At 41.9% G+C, this 15,823-nt stretch overlaps 1 protein-coding gene across 1 annotated transcript in view; it reads left to right on the top strand.

Moving 5' to 3' along the window:
* The window catches only part of LOC311245281 (eukaryotic translation initiation factor 5B-like), a gene marked incomplete at both ends in the record, with an annotated part of 69,136 nt that overhangs the window by 35,549 nt on the left and 17,764 nt on the right, over positions 1-15,823 (top strand).

The following is a 15,823-nucleotide window of genomic DNA, read 5'->3' on the forward strand; positions in this document are numbered from 1 at the left end:
TGCATTTTCATTGAGTCCATTCCAATGGGTGCAATACCATCCGGGAGACAATAGGGCGCGGCATTTGCCCTTTTTGAGCTCATAGACAGTCCCAATGATAATGTGAGGCTGGATGGATGAAAAATGAATGGATATCGCTAATAAAAGAAATAGCGATTAAATAATGAGATTTCTCGTCGTTGGCACTCAATGTGTTAATTCAGATTTCAGATTCAGAGTTTTATTTGCCACATGGAAACAATACAATCGGAGTTCTTCATACAAAATCATAAATATCATACCATGGACAAAAGGAGCAGGAAGAAGAATAAATCTTATAGTTACCTGCCCCTTATTCCTAAACTAAACAAGTATTTACTTGATGGTCGGCGTACAACCTAATTTACACAAAATTATAATTTATACCACAAAGAAACAAACAATCCACAGTTTTATACAAGAACAATTAAATGATAATAATAATAATAATAATAATAATAATAATAATAATAATAATAATAATAATAATAATAATAATAATAATAATAATAATAATAATAATAATAATAATAATAATAATAATAATAATAATAATAATAATAATAATAATAATAATAATAATAATAATAATAATAATAATAATAATAATAATAATAATAATGATAATGATAATGATAATGATAATGATAATGATAATGATAATAATAATAATAATGATAATGATAATGATAATGATAATAATAATAATAATAGAATTCATCGAAGGCATTAAAGGATTGGTCGAAGATTACAGGTGTAAATGACTTATGGCGGTTACTTAATCCCACGACCCGAAAGTACTCTTGTCGATCTGCGAGACATAATACACTATCCAGAATAGATTATGTCTTTGCATCACAGAGACTATTTGATAATTATGAAGTGGAAATGATACCCAACGCACTATCAGATCACTGTTATTTACTCCTTAAAGGTACATTTGGTATACTATCCTCCCGAGCCCCAAGATGGCGATTTAACTCGTTGCTGCTTAATAACAAGGAATTAATTACACAACTCAAAGAAGCTCTTATAGTATTCCAACGGGAGAATGCAAACTCGGTGCAAGACCCCAGAATAATATGGATGTCGGTAAAGGGAATGATCAAAGATTTCACGGATAGCTTTTCCTCCAAAATGCGCAAGAATCAATGCACAAAACTGGCTGAGCTGGAAACGCTTTACTCAACGTTATTTAATTCTCTAAAATACAACAACTCAACTCGACTAGAGAATCAAGTTAACGTACTAAAAATAGAGATCAATGCCATATACAGACAACAATCGGAAATACAAATACGCAGCACAAGACAACAGCAGTACTCCCATGGTTCCAAACCCAGCCACCTATTAGCCATGCGATTAAGATTTAATGCAAAATTTGCAGATATAACTACCATTAGAGCACAACAAATACTTGTAACAGATCCTGTAAAAATAAACGATACATTCAAAGAATTCTACTCCGACTTATATAAATCAGAAACGACCTTCGATCAAAACAAAATGGACACATTTCTTAATCAAATTATTCTCCCTAAACTTTCAGAGGATGACGCTAAACAGTTAGAAACACCGATCACACTAGAGGAACTCAAGAAGGCCATAACCGCAATGCAAAGTGGTAAGGCTCCTGGAATAGACGGTTTCCCATCAGAAATGTACCTTTCTTGTTGGGACATAATTGGCCCCTTATTACTAAATATGATCTTATACTCAGTCAAGGAGGGGAACTTCCATAAGAATGACAATATTGCACTCATAACAATCCTCCTTAAAAAAGACAAAGACCCCAACGAGTGCGGTAGTTATAGACCTTTAAGCCTCCTCGGAACCGATATCAAACTGTACTCTAAGGTATTAGCCATCAGATTACAAAAGCATATGACGTCTTTAGTTCACCCGGACCAAACAGGCTTCATAGGAGGCCGCCTGATCACTGAAAACATAAGACGAATACTGCACGTACTTGATGCCGACAAGGAGGACACCATACCTAAGGCGATGCTGTCCCTGGATGCTATGAAAGCCTTTGACAGGCTGGAATGGTCGTATCTATGGGCAGTACTAGAAAGGATGGGGTTAGGAAAAGGATTCATCGATATGATTAAAGTATTATACAAAGACCCATCGGCCATGATTACAACAGGCACAATCATCTCCAAAATCTTTCCGGTATCACGCTCTGCCAGACAGGGTTGTCCTCTTAGTCCCGGACTGTTCAATCTATCATTAGAGCCTTTAGCACAATATATAAGACAATCCCAATCCATAGAACCAATCGTAATCAAGGGCACACAACAAAAAATTTGTTTATATGCGGACGATGTAATATTGTTCATGCAAAACCCCAACACCACATTGCCTCATCTGCTCAAGTTGATTGAGGACTTTGGTGATTTATCGGGATTTAAGATAAATTGGCCGAAGTCGGCTTTCCTTCCACTTAACACCCCTGCAAAAAAAGATACAACCCTCCCAGGAGAGATACCGATGGTAAAACATTTCAGATGCTTGGGAGTGGAAATATTCCCCACCATAAGACAAACGGTGAAGCACAACTACACAAAAATCCAAAACAAAATCAAAGACGACCTTGATAGATGGGCAAAACTTAAAAACACAGTACAAGCACGGATATCAATAGTTAAGATGGATGTACTACCTAGAATCAACTTCTTCAGTTCAATGCTACCGTTACCCCCTCCAGAGGGTTACTGGAAAAGATTACACTCCTCCACATACAAATTTATTTGGAATAACAAACCACCACGTATAAAAAGATCCACCGCACAGAGAAATAAAGCAGATGGTGGCATGGCATTTCCAGATTCTTTCCTATATTTTAAGGCGTACACATTAAGTCCATTGACAACATGGTTTGACCCCCAAGCATTAGTATCCTGGAGAAAATTAGAAGAAAACATAGTAGCCCCACATAGACTGAAGGACATAGCATACACTAAACTACCAATCAAGCACTGTGAACGAAAATGTGGCCCCATAATTACTCATGCGATCCGGATATGGCGTGAATCACAAAAAAATAATCCTAACCCACAAAAATGGCACAATCATACTCCCTTATTCAATAACAATGCACTCTTAATTGGAAAACGACCTATAAGATTCCCTATATGGGAAGAGCAAGGCATACACACATTAGGGGATGTTTTTAACAAACAGGGTTTTTGTAGTGATAAAGAAATACGCAAAAAATTTAATCTCACCAAGTCCACATGGCTTTTTTACAAACAGTTACAGCTATGTTTGAAGTCTCACGGTGTTCCATTAGACAGACCAATTGAACACCACAGATACCACAAATTCTTCTACGAAAGAGAGACATCGAGAGGTTTTGTTTCAGAATTTTATCATCAATTACTAACGTCCTCGTATGAAACCCTCCAACTAGACTCTGTCTGGAGGAGGGATATACCAGACTTGGAAAATGACTTTGATTGGCAAGGAGCCTGGGCAAATGTCCGACTTACATCAAGGAACCCGGATCATCAACAAATCAATCTTAACTATATTCACAGGACATACTTGACTCCTATAAGACTGTGCCGAATGGGGCTTAAACAAGACTCCAAATGCTCCCAATGTACAAATGGGGACGAAGGGACATTTATGCACATGTATTGGGACTGCTCACCAGTTTAGGCATTCTGGAAAGATGTGACCCAACAAATATCAAAACTCGTATCTTGGAATATACCTGTACACCCCTCGGTATTACTATTGAATGATGTTTTTGAGTTTGCAGTGAATCCACAGCTAAAGAGATTGGTTTTATCGGGTATCACAGTAGCTAAAAAGCTGATCGCATCACGCTGGTTTCAACCGGAAAAAATTTGCCGTAAAGTTTGGTTTCTTACATATCTCGATGTAATTTACCATGAAATATCTACAGCAAGAATTCTGGGTCTCAATGAATCCAAAATGTCAATGTGGTTAGAAGTGGTGGAGAGAATAAAAGCTAGCTTATAATGGTAGTGTCTGGTTAGGTGCGAGGGATAGTGGAGGTACTTCTCAAGGTGGGGTCCGGGAGGGGGGGGTTCGAGCTGGAGCATATGTGTGTAGGTTTTTTAGATAACAGGTATTAGGGGTATATCTTATATAAGACAACTAACTAAAATGTGATCTCATTGGATGTGCCCTGACAATTAATGCTTGTATATCTTATCGTGTGTTGTCATGTTTGTTTATATGTTTGTTTAAAAAATAATAAAAAAATAAAATACAAATAATAATAATAATAATAATAATAATAATAATAATAATAATAATAATAATAATAATAATAATAATAATAATAATAATAATAATAATAATAATAATAATAATAATAATAATAATAATAATAATAATAATAATAATAATAATAATAATAATAATAATAATAATAATAATAATAATAATAATAATAATAATAATAATAATAATAATAATAATAATAATTGTTACGAAGGATCAGATTAAACCGAGTATATATATTTATTTATTGATATATATTGAATAGTATTTGTATATCGTTTGATATCCCTTGTATATTCCTTGTACATATACACGGAATATCCCTTTAGCCTACTATAGCCCATAATATCTCATTCTCCTATTGGACAACGGACCAGGCGCCAGGGGACCAGCCCCCGGAGCCAAGTTCAAAGTTACCGACAAGACATGTCTGTACTAGCCCCGGCCCTGCCCAGGGATACGGCGACAGAAATGAGAGTGGCACTATTTGTTCACCGTGCATATAAATATAGCGCAGGTGGATACAGAAGTTAGTTAACCTAGTTTATTACCCACTAAGTGAAGCCTCACCCACGATACGACGTGCGGTGAAGTATGGCCTGTTTGGCCCCAGAATAGCATTGAGACCGCGTGCGAATTAATAACTGAATTGTCAGAGTTTGGCACTGTACCGTCGAGTGCGACGTATTTCTATTAAGTTAATAATAGTCTATTGTGTATGGTGCATCGTGCGGTTAGAGTTCTAAAGTGACCAGCATCTCCAACGCTTCCTCGTGTTAGCTAGATTCTTATCCAGGCTGGGCCGACCACATGGCGCTTTCATCCGAGGAGATCTAGGCGAGGACCGAATGGACATGTACACTGGATTACCTACCCGACGACTGCTTAGCCCTGTGCGGCTGGAATATATATTTGCTTTGGTACTGTGATTTGTGGAGCGGATAATCGCCGACGCCTGTGAGTGTTGGATTTACCCCCGAGAGGAGTCAAGGTCGAGTCGGCGCTCAGAGAGCCTGAGGCCGCCTAGTTTTCTTCTTCACTGTGGAGCTACAGCCTACAAGAGAACCAAGCTGTATTCGTCTGCGGATCAAGAGTCTATCGCACTGTCTTCTGTACTCGAAGTCTCCCTAGATATCGTTGACCAGACGTTCTACTACCGACAGCTCTCCTACCCCCCCTGCCGGCTTACAACCGGGAGGACCCCTTCCAGTATATCCCGCTATATCATTAAGTGTACCATAGATATAATTCCCTAAGAGCCAGGTTGTATACTTGCCTCCTGCGTAACCAGAGAATGGACATTCAGTGTTGATTTGCCTACGAATACTCATTTGCCTTACAAGTGCAATCAAATGTAATATAAGTATCATATGTACCTTTTGCTCCATTAAATACTTGATTAATACCTTTGACTGGAACCGATTTCATTGTGGGAAGTGTTCATCATATTCATATATTGTGTACTGTATGGCCAGTAGTTAAAGTACATAAAGCGGTAGTGGTTTAATGATACCATACTTATCAATACAGTCAGGGAATTGTACCCCTCAGTTACAATTGGTCCTTCGAGCCGGAGGGTAACTAGTGTAATATTAATATAGTGGTATTAATATTGAAATGGCCTATGATGAACACTCCACAAAACGGTCCTCCTAAAGTAGATCGCCCGCAGCGTAGACGGCAGCCACCTCAGTACTTAGAGGATTACGCTGCCAGTATACTACCTAGCCTTCTACAGACGGTAAACGCGGTAAAAGTAGAAAGTAAAAGTATGTCCGACCCTATCAACCAGGATACCCCGACCACAGAGGCCCTAGTGGGTTCTAATGTAACTGACCAAGCTCACGGTGGGGACCAGGAGGGAACCGACACAAACAGGGTTTTTGTAGTGATAAAGAAATACACAAAAAATTTAATCTCACCAAGTCCACATGGCTTTTTTACAAACAGTTACAGCTATGTTTGAAGTCTCACGGTGTTCCATTAGACAGACCAATTGAACACCACAGATACCACAAATTCTTCTACGAAAGAGAGACATCGAGAGGTTTTGTTTCAGAATTTTATCATCAATTACTAACGTCCTCGTATGAAACCCTCCAACTAGACTCTGTCTGGAGGAGGGATATACCAGACTTGGAAAATGACTTTGATTGGCAAGGAGCCTGGGCAAATGTCCGACTTACATCAAGGAACCCGGATCATCAACAAATCAATCTTAACTATATTCACAGGACATACTTGACTCCTATAAGACTGTGCCGAATGGGGCTTAAACAAGACTCCAAATGCTCCCAATGTACAAATGGGGACGAAGGGACATTTATGCACATGTATTGGGACTGCTCACCAGTTTAGGCATTCTGGAAAGATGTGACCCAACAAATATCAAAACTCGTATCTTGGAATATACCTGTACACCCCTCGGTATTACTATTGAATGATGTTTTTGAGTTTGCAGTGAATCCACAGCTAAAGAGATTGGTTTTATCGGGTATCACAGTAGCTAAAAAGCTGATCGCATCACGCTGGTTTCAACCGGAAAAAATTTGCCGTAAAGTTTGGTTTCTTACATATCTCGATGTAATTTACCATGAAATATCTACAGCAAGAATTCTGGGTCTCAATGAATCCAAAATGTCAATGTGGTTAGAAGTGGTGGAGAGAATAAAAGCTAGCTTATAATGGTAGTGTCTGGTTAGGTGCGAGGGATAGTGGAGGTACTTCTCAAGGTGGGGTCCGGGAGGGGGGGGTTCGAGCTGGAGCATATGTGTGTAGGTTTTTTAGATAACAGGTATTAGGGGTATATCTTATATAAGACAACTAACTAAAATGTGATCTCATTGGATGTGCCCTGACAATTAATGCTTGTATATCTTATCGTGTGTTGTCATGTTTGTTTATATGTTTGTTTAAAAAATAATAAAAAAATAAAATACAAATAATAATAATAATAATAATAATAATAATAATAATAATAATAATAATAATAATAATAATAATAATAATAATAATAATAATAATAATAATAATAATAATAATAATAATAATAATAATAATAATAATAATAATAATAATAATAATAATAATAATTGTTACGAAGGATCAGATTAAACCGAGTATATATATTTATTTATTGATATATATTGAATAGTATTTGTATATCGTTTGATATCCCTTGTATATTCCTTGTACATATACACGGAATATCCCTTTAGCCTACTATAGCCCATAATATCTCATTCTCCTATTGGACAACGGACCAGGCGCCAGGGGACCAGCCCCCGGAGCCAAGTTCAAAGTTACCGACAAGACATGTCTGTACTAGCCCCGGCCCTGCCCAGGGATACAGCGACAGAAATGAGAGTGGCACTATTTGTTCACCGTGCATATAAATATAGCGCAGGTGGATACAGAAGTTAGTTAACCTAGTTTATTACCCACTAAGTGAAGCCTCACCCACGATACGACGTGCGGTGAAGTATGGCCTGTTTGGCCCCAGAATAGCATTGAGACCGCGTGCGAATTAATAACTGAATTGTCAGAGTTTGGCACTGTACCGTCGAGTGCGACGTATTTCTATTAAGTTAATAATAGTCTATTGTGTATGGTGCATCGTGCGGTTAGAGTTCTAAAGTGACCAGCATCTCCAACGCTTCCTCGTGTTAGCTAGATTCTTATCCAGGCTGGGCCGACCACATGGCGCTTTCATCCGAGGAGATCTAGGCGAGGACCGAATGGACATGTACACTGGATTACCTACCCGACGACTGCTTAGCCCTGTGCGGCTGGAATATATATTTGCTTTGGTACTGTGATTTGTGGAGCGGATAATCGCCGACGCCTGTGAGTGTTGGATTTACCCCCGAGAGGAGTCAAGGTCGAGTCGGCGCTCAGAGAGCCTGAGGCCGCCTAGTTTTCTTCTTCACTGTGGAGCTACAGCCTACAAGAGAACCAAGCTGTATTCGTCTGCGGATCAAGAGTCTATCGCACTGTCTTCTGTACTCGAAGTCTCCCTAGATATCGTTGACCAGACGTTCTACTACCGACAGCTCTCCTACCCCCCCTGCCGGCTTACAACCGGGAGGACCCCTTCCAGTATATCCCGCTATATCATTAAGTGTACCATAGATATAATTCCCTAAGAGCCAGGTTGTATACTTGCCTCCTGCGTAACCAGAGAATGGACATTCAGTGTTGATTTGCCTACGAATACTCATTTGCCTTACAAGTGCAATCAAATGTAATATAAGTATCATATGTACCTTTTGCTCCATTAAATACTTGATTAATACCTTTGACTGGAACCGATTTCATTGTGGGAAGTGTTCATCATATTCATATATTGTGTACTGTATGGCCAGTAGTTAAAGTACATAAAGCGGTAGTGGTTTAATGATACCATACTTATCAATACAGTCAGGGAATTGTACCCCTCAGTTACAATTGGTCCTTCGAGCCGGAGGGTAACTAGTGTAATATTAATATAGTGGTATTAATATTGAAATGGCCTATGATGAACACTCCACAAAACGGTCCTCCTAAAGTAGATCGCCCGCAGCGTAGACGGCAGCCACCTCAGTACTTAGAGGATTACGCTGCCAGTATACTACCTAGCCTTCTACAGACGGTAAACGCGGTAAAAGTAGAAAGTAAAAGTATGTCCGACCCTATCAACCAGGATACCCCGACCACAGAGGCCCTAGTGGGTTCTAATGTAACTGACCAAGCTCACGGTGGGGACCAGGAGGGAACCGACACAAACAGGGTTTTTGTAGTGATAAAGAAATACACAAAAAATTTAATCTCACCAAGTCCACATGGCTTTTTTACAAACAGTTACAGCTATGTTTGAAGTCTCACGGTGTTCCATTAGACAGACCAATTGAACACCACAGATACCACAAATTCTTCTACGAAAGAGAGACATCGAGAGGTTTTGTTTCAGAATTTTATCATCAATTACTAACGTCCTCGTATGAAACCCTCCAACTAGACTCTGTCTGGAGGAGGGATATACCAGACTTGGAAAATGACTTTGATTGGCAAGGAGCCTGGGCAAATGTCCGACTTACATCAAGGAACCCGGATCATCAACAAATCAATCTTAACTATATTCACAGGACATACTTGACTCCTATAAGACTGTGCCGAATGGGGCTTAAACAAGACTCCAAATGCTCCCAATGTACAAATGGGGACGAAGGGACATTTATGCACATGTATTGGGACTGCTCACCAGTTTAGGCATTCTGGAAAGATGTGACCCAACAAATATCAAAACTCGTATCTTGGAATATACCTGTACACCCCTCGGTATTACTATTGAATGATGTTTTTGAGTTTGCAGTGAATCCACAGCTAAAGAGATTGGTTTTATCGGGTATCACAGTAGCTAAAAAGCTGATCGCATCACGCTGGTTTCAACCGGAAAAAATTTGCCGTAAAGTTTGGTTTCTTACATATCTCGATGTAATTTACCATGAAATATCTACAGCAAGAATTCTGGGTCTCAATGAATCCAAAATGTCAATGTGGTTAGAAGTGGTGGAGAGAATAAAAGCTAGTGTAGTAAATTCCCAAACATAGACTCATGATTAACTAATGTGTGGAAATATTTAGGCCTCAAAACAATAATTCATAGATTTGTGTGTGTGGGGTTACATAAACTGATTGTGCAAATGCCCTCCTGGGGTGACAATGGCATAGTGGCAGCTGGGGTAAGATTACTTCCCTTTAGGGGATAGATCAAACAAAGACCAAAAGGTCATGTAGACATGTTATCTCGCTGAAGTTTCCTGTCACACACACAGTGAAGTGTTATCAGCTGCTTACGGCCTGGGGACACAGACAGACCCACACACATACTCACACACACACATTTTCGAATACACATCCACACACACACACTCACACACACAGAGACACACACAGAGACACACACACACACACTCACACACATTCACACACACACACACACACACACACCCACACATTCACACACACACACACACACTCACACAGAAGATCTCCAAACTAACTATTTCCTGGTATATTGTTAAAATAGTAAATTGAATAAGTAAGTTAAAATATAATTAGGTTTGGTCATACTAAAATGTCTACAATTAGTTAATGTGTCTGTGCTATTTTCATTTAGATTCAATGTTCTATATGGTATTGAAAGGTATTCTATTAAGCTAACAGAATGATTAGATTTGTTAAGATATATGTTCTGAAAGTCAAACAGACTTAGTAATAAAGCTGTGTTTAGGTAATCAATATATTTTGAGGTTCATCAAAGTATTAACAAGTCAAGTAATGTGTTTAAGTAAAATTATAGGTTAGATATTATAGGTTAGATATTCTCTGGGTAACTGTGAAGAGGGTTTGGCCTATAAGCCAAACCCCTATTTTCAAATACCAGCTTAGCCGGTTTGTGATTGGGGCAGGAATGTGATGATGTCATCAACTCAGAGACACTCGGCCTGGGCTATAAGAATGGTGTGTAATGGTGGGAGAAGGAGGCAGAAAACAACAGAACACTCTGAACCACAACCAAACCCACAAGGACAAGACCTCTCTCACCATCTCCACCATCAACCCCAAGGAGGCCAAGGCAGAACGAGAACAAAAGGACTTTTTGGAGGGAAAACCAACTGCTTTGTTTTGTCAGCCAGGACAACACAAAGACCAGCAACAACTTATCAATTATCATTCTTTATACTGTAATATTAGGCTGGTTGTATCATCTTACGGCATAGTGTTTGTGATCAACAACCATAGCATCTTCTTATTGTAATTTGTATACACTCTTAAACTTTAATTAAACAACTGTTATACTATTTTCCTCCTTAATTCCTTTTGCCTGCACGCCTGCTCAGTCAGTTTGAAGAGAAGTGATCCCAGCTTTAAAGATATTTAATCACAACGCAGAGTACTAAGGCAACCCGGTTCTGAAGCAGAGCAGAACCGAAACAGCTTGGGAATCCACTTCACTAGCTTATAATGGTAGTGTCTGGTTAGGTGCGAGGGATAGTGGAGGTACTTCTCAAGGTGGGGTCCGGGAGGGGGGGGTTCGAGCTGGAGCATATGTGTGTAGGTTTTTTAGATAACAGGTATTAGGGGTATATCTTATATAAGACAACTAACTAAAATGTGATCTCATTGGATGTGCCCTGACAATTAATGCTTGTATATCTTATCGTGTGTTGTCATGTTTGTTTATATGTTTGTTTAAAAAATAATAAAAAAATAAAATACAAATAATAATAATAATAATAATAATAATAATAATAATAATAATAATAATAATAATAATAATAATAATAATAATAATAATAATAATAATAATAATAATAATAATAATAATAATAATAATAATTGTTACGAAGGATCAGATTAAACCGAGTATATATATTTATTTATTGATATATATTGAATAGTATTTGTATATCGTTTGATATCCCTTGTATATTCCTTGTACATATACACGGAATATCCCTTTAGCCTACTATAGCCCATAATATCTCATTCTCCTATTGGACAACGGACCAGGCGCCAGGGGACCAGCCCCCGGAGCCAAGTTCAAAGTTACCGACAAGACATGTCTGTACTAGCCCCGGCCCTGCCCAGGGATACAGCGACAGAAATGAGAGTGGCACTATTTGTTCACCGTGCATATAAATATAGCGCAGGTGGATACAGAAGTTAGTTAACCTAGTTTATTACCCACTAAGTGAAGCCTCACCCACGATACGACGTGCGGTGAAGTATGGCCTGTTTGGCCCCAGAATAGCATTGAGACCACGTGCGAATTAATAACAGAATTGTCAGAGTTTGGCACTGTACCGTCGAGTGCGACGTATTTCTATTAAGTTAATAATAGTCTATTGTGTATGGTGCATCGTGCGGTTAGAGTTCTAAAGTGACCAGCATCTCCAACGCTTCCTCGTGTTAGCTAGATTCTTATCCAGGCTGGGCCGACCACATGGCGCTTTCATCCGAGGAGATCTAGGCGAGGACCGAATGGACATGTACACTGGATTACCTACCCGACGACTGCTTAGCCCTGTGCGGCTGGAATATATATTTGCTTTAGTACTGTGATTTGTGGAGCTGATAATCGCCGACGCCTGTGAGTGTTGGATTTACCCCCGAGAGGAGTCAAGGTCGAGTCGGCGCTCAGAGAGCCTGAGGCCGCCTAGTTTTCTTCTTCACTGTGGAGCTACAGCCTACAAGAGAACCAAGCTGTATTCGTCTGCGGATCAAGAGTCTATCGCACTGTCTTCTGTACTCGAAGTCTCCCTAGATATCGTTGACCAGACGTTCTACTACCGACAGCTCTCCTACCCCCCCTGCCGGCTTACAACCGGGAGGACCCCTTCCAGTATATCCCGCTATATCATTAAGTGTACCATAGATATAATTCCCTAAGAGCCAGGTTGTATACTTGCCTCCTGCGTAACCAGAGAATGGACATTCAGTGTTGATTTGCCTACGAATACTCATTTGCCTTACAAGTGCAATCAAATGTAATATAAGTATCATATGTACCTTTTGCTCCATTAAATACTTGATTAATACCTTTGACTGGAACCGATTTCATTGTGGGAAGTGTTCATCATATTCATATATTGTGTACTGTATGGCCAGTAGTTAAAGTACATAAAGCGGTAGTGGTTTAATGATACCATACTTATCAATACAGTCAGGGAATTGTACCCCTCAGTTACAATTGGTCCTTCGAGCCGGAGGGTAACTAGTGTAATATTAATATAGTGGTATTAATATTGAAATGGCCTATGATGAACACTCCACAAAACGGTCCTCCTAAAGTAGATCGCCCGCAGCGTAGACGGCAGCCACCTCAGTACTTAGAGGATTACGCTGCCAGTATACTACCTAGCCTTCTACAGACGGTAAACGCGGTAAAAGTAGAAAGTAAAAGTATGTCCGACCCTATCAACCAGGATACCCCGACCACAGAGGCCCTAGTGGGTTCTAATGTAACTGACCAAGCTCACGGTGGGGACCAGGAGGGAACCGACACGACTTTACCCCCCGCCAAGACCAAAGAAGTAGTCCCCGGAGAGCTCCGGGAGGAAGACAACCCTCCAGAGATGGAACTCTGCACGGTACAAGATGAGGAGAGCGCCGCGGAGATAGAGCTCCAGGACTCCCCGCAGGAGAACGCATCTCCAACGAGTACTGCCAGGAGCGGATCACCTCAACCAGCGTCTTCCCCCAGCGAGGCGGACAAGATGCTGGCACAGGCGTTCCTCGCCAGCCTAGCAGCCTCAACAGAGCGCGATCGACTCCAAGCACAGACGCTTAGTGAGCGCGAACATTCTTCCATGGAAAGAGAACGCATTCAAGCGCAGCAACGGAACGACGAAGATCGTATACGTCTAGAGATTAGACGCCTTCAGACGGAAGAGAATATGGCAAGAGACCGGGCCGACACCCAGCGTGCCGCTGCCGGTGCCCAAAGAGAAGCAGAGCGCGACAGAATACAAGCGCAGCTAATGGAGCAGCTGATCGCCAAGGCAACACCCCCTCCCTCCGCACGGGGTTCCAGGGCCTCGTCAAGACACGGGTCAAGGGCACCCTCCCCTAACCGATCAAGCGACCCTGAACTCGACCACCAGAGAGAGCCTATACCCCCCTCCGAACCCCTTCCCCGACCGGTCCCAGTGAGACCCAGCTACAAGGAAGGAATGGTGTACACCGCGGAGAGGCTAAATAGACGACTACAGGATCTAGATGACCTGACAGAAGAAGAAGAGGGAGAGGAGGAGAGTCAAGCCCGACAGCAGCACAGTACTCCACAGGACCAGGAGGTCCAGTACAGCCCAGGCTCTACCCCCGCGGCTCTGCGCTACAGACCCCCGACTCTATTCACAGGTGAGCATGACGCACGACCAGTCCCGAGGAATAGCACCTGGATACGCGGGCCATGGTACCCTGCTGGTACCAGCCCACCGAGAGGCGTAAGAGGAGACTCGCCTAGGAGGCCTCTCTTCCAACGCTCACCGATGTGCCAGCCATCTACGGCGTCATACATTGGCACACCGACGTTTCCAGACTTCACCCATGAGAACCGAGCACAGTACACGGAGTTACGGATGTGCTTAGAGACAATGATGGTTGACGTAGCTGATGAACGCCACAAGTATGCTATCCTATTGAAGCACCTCAAGGTGCCCCGAGCGCACAACATAGCGCTGGCCTATGCCACCTCTACTACCCCATACACAGCGGCTCTAGCAGCGCTCGACCAAAGATATGGACGCATATGGGATTACGTAATACAAGAGATAAGGCATATTGACCGCCTACCCCCAGCAACAGACAATCGCTCACTAGACGACCTGTCTATCAAAGTACAATCCCTGGTAGGGATGCTGGGGGCGCAACGAGAAAAGGGTATGCACGAACTATACGCAAACTCTAATGTCGAGAGGATTTTAGAGAAGCTGCCGCCCGCCCGACAAGAGCGCTTCAGGCGGCAAAGAGACCACCGTGATCCTAACGGTCCCGAGCCATCCCTCCTAGACCTAGCCGACTTCCTGGCGAGAGAAGTCAGCAGCCTACGATTGGATACATTCGTGCGGAGCACACCAAGCTCCAGAGAGGGACCTAGGAGAGCAAACGATGGCCGAAGATTGGTGACTGTCATGCACCAATCAGAATCAGTACCGAGCAGCAAGAACCACAGTACCCCCTCGATGAAAGAGAAGTGGAAGATGGTGTGCCCGTACTGCGAAAAGGAACACTGGTTGTCACAATGTGACATGTTCAAGAAGATGACCGCTGAAGAAGTGAGTCAATGGATAAAGTCCAACCGACGCTGTTACCGATGTGCGCGCAGTCACATGGCAGCCGATTGCCGCTTAAAGAAGAGGTGTAGTCGGTGTGACGGAGCCCACCTAGATGTCCTACACGACAGTAACAGAAGAAAGCCTGCACCCTCAAGCAGCACAAAGGCAAGTGTTATGTACATTGACCCCGCTAGCAGCGGGGGCGCCCAGGTGCTCTTAAAGGTGGTCCGCGTAACACTGAGTTACCAAGATAAGGTCATGGACACTTACGCCGTCCTTGACGACGGGTCAGAGAAGACCCTTCTCCTCGCGTCCGCTGCGGCCCAGCTGGGGCTGCGGGGGAGCGAAAACCAGATGACGATTCGGACAATAAGAAGAGATCTAAAGACGATAAAGGGCGAGAATGTCTCCTTCACTATCGCAGCAAGCGGGCAGCCAGAGAGACGGTATAGGATTACTAATGCTTTCACCAGCCAAGAAATAGGCCTATCACAGTACACCTACCCCATCGCCAAGCTGATGGATAAATATGTGCACTTGCGCCAACTACCTATCCCGCTCATAGACGGTGCCACCCCGACCCTGCTGATAGGCTCCGACCATGCAGACCTCATAGTCCCGATAGACCGGGTCCACACAGGACCCAGAGGCTGTCCTGCAGCAGTCGAGACCCGCCTAGGATGGACATTACAAGGCCCCCTCGCTAAGTCTCTTAACCGAACAGC

Source organism: Notolepis coatsorum (assembly GCF_963971535.1).
Source record: "Notolepis coatsorum genome assembly, chromosome: 18".
In the NCBI taxonomy this organism is placed as follows: domain Eukaryota; kingdom Metazoa; phylum Chordata; class Actinopteri; order Aulopiformes; family Paralepididae; genus Notolepis; species Notolepis coatsorum.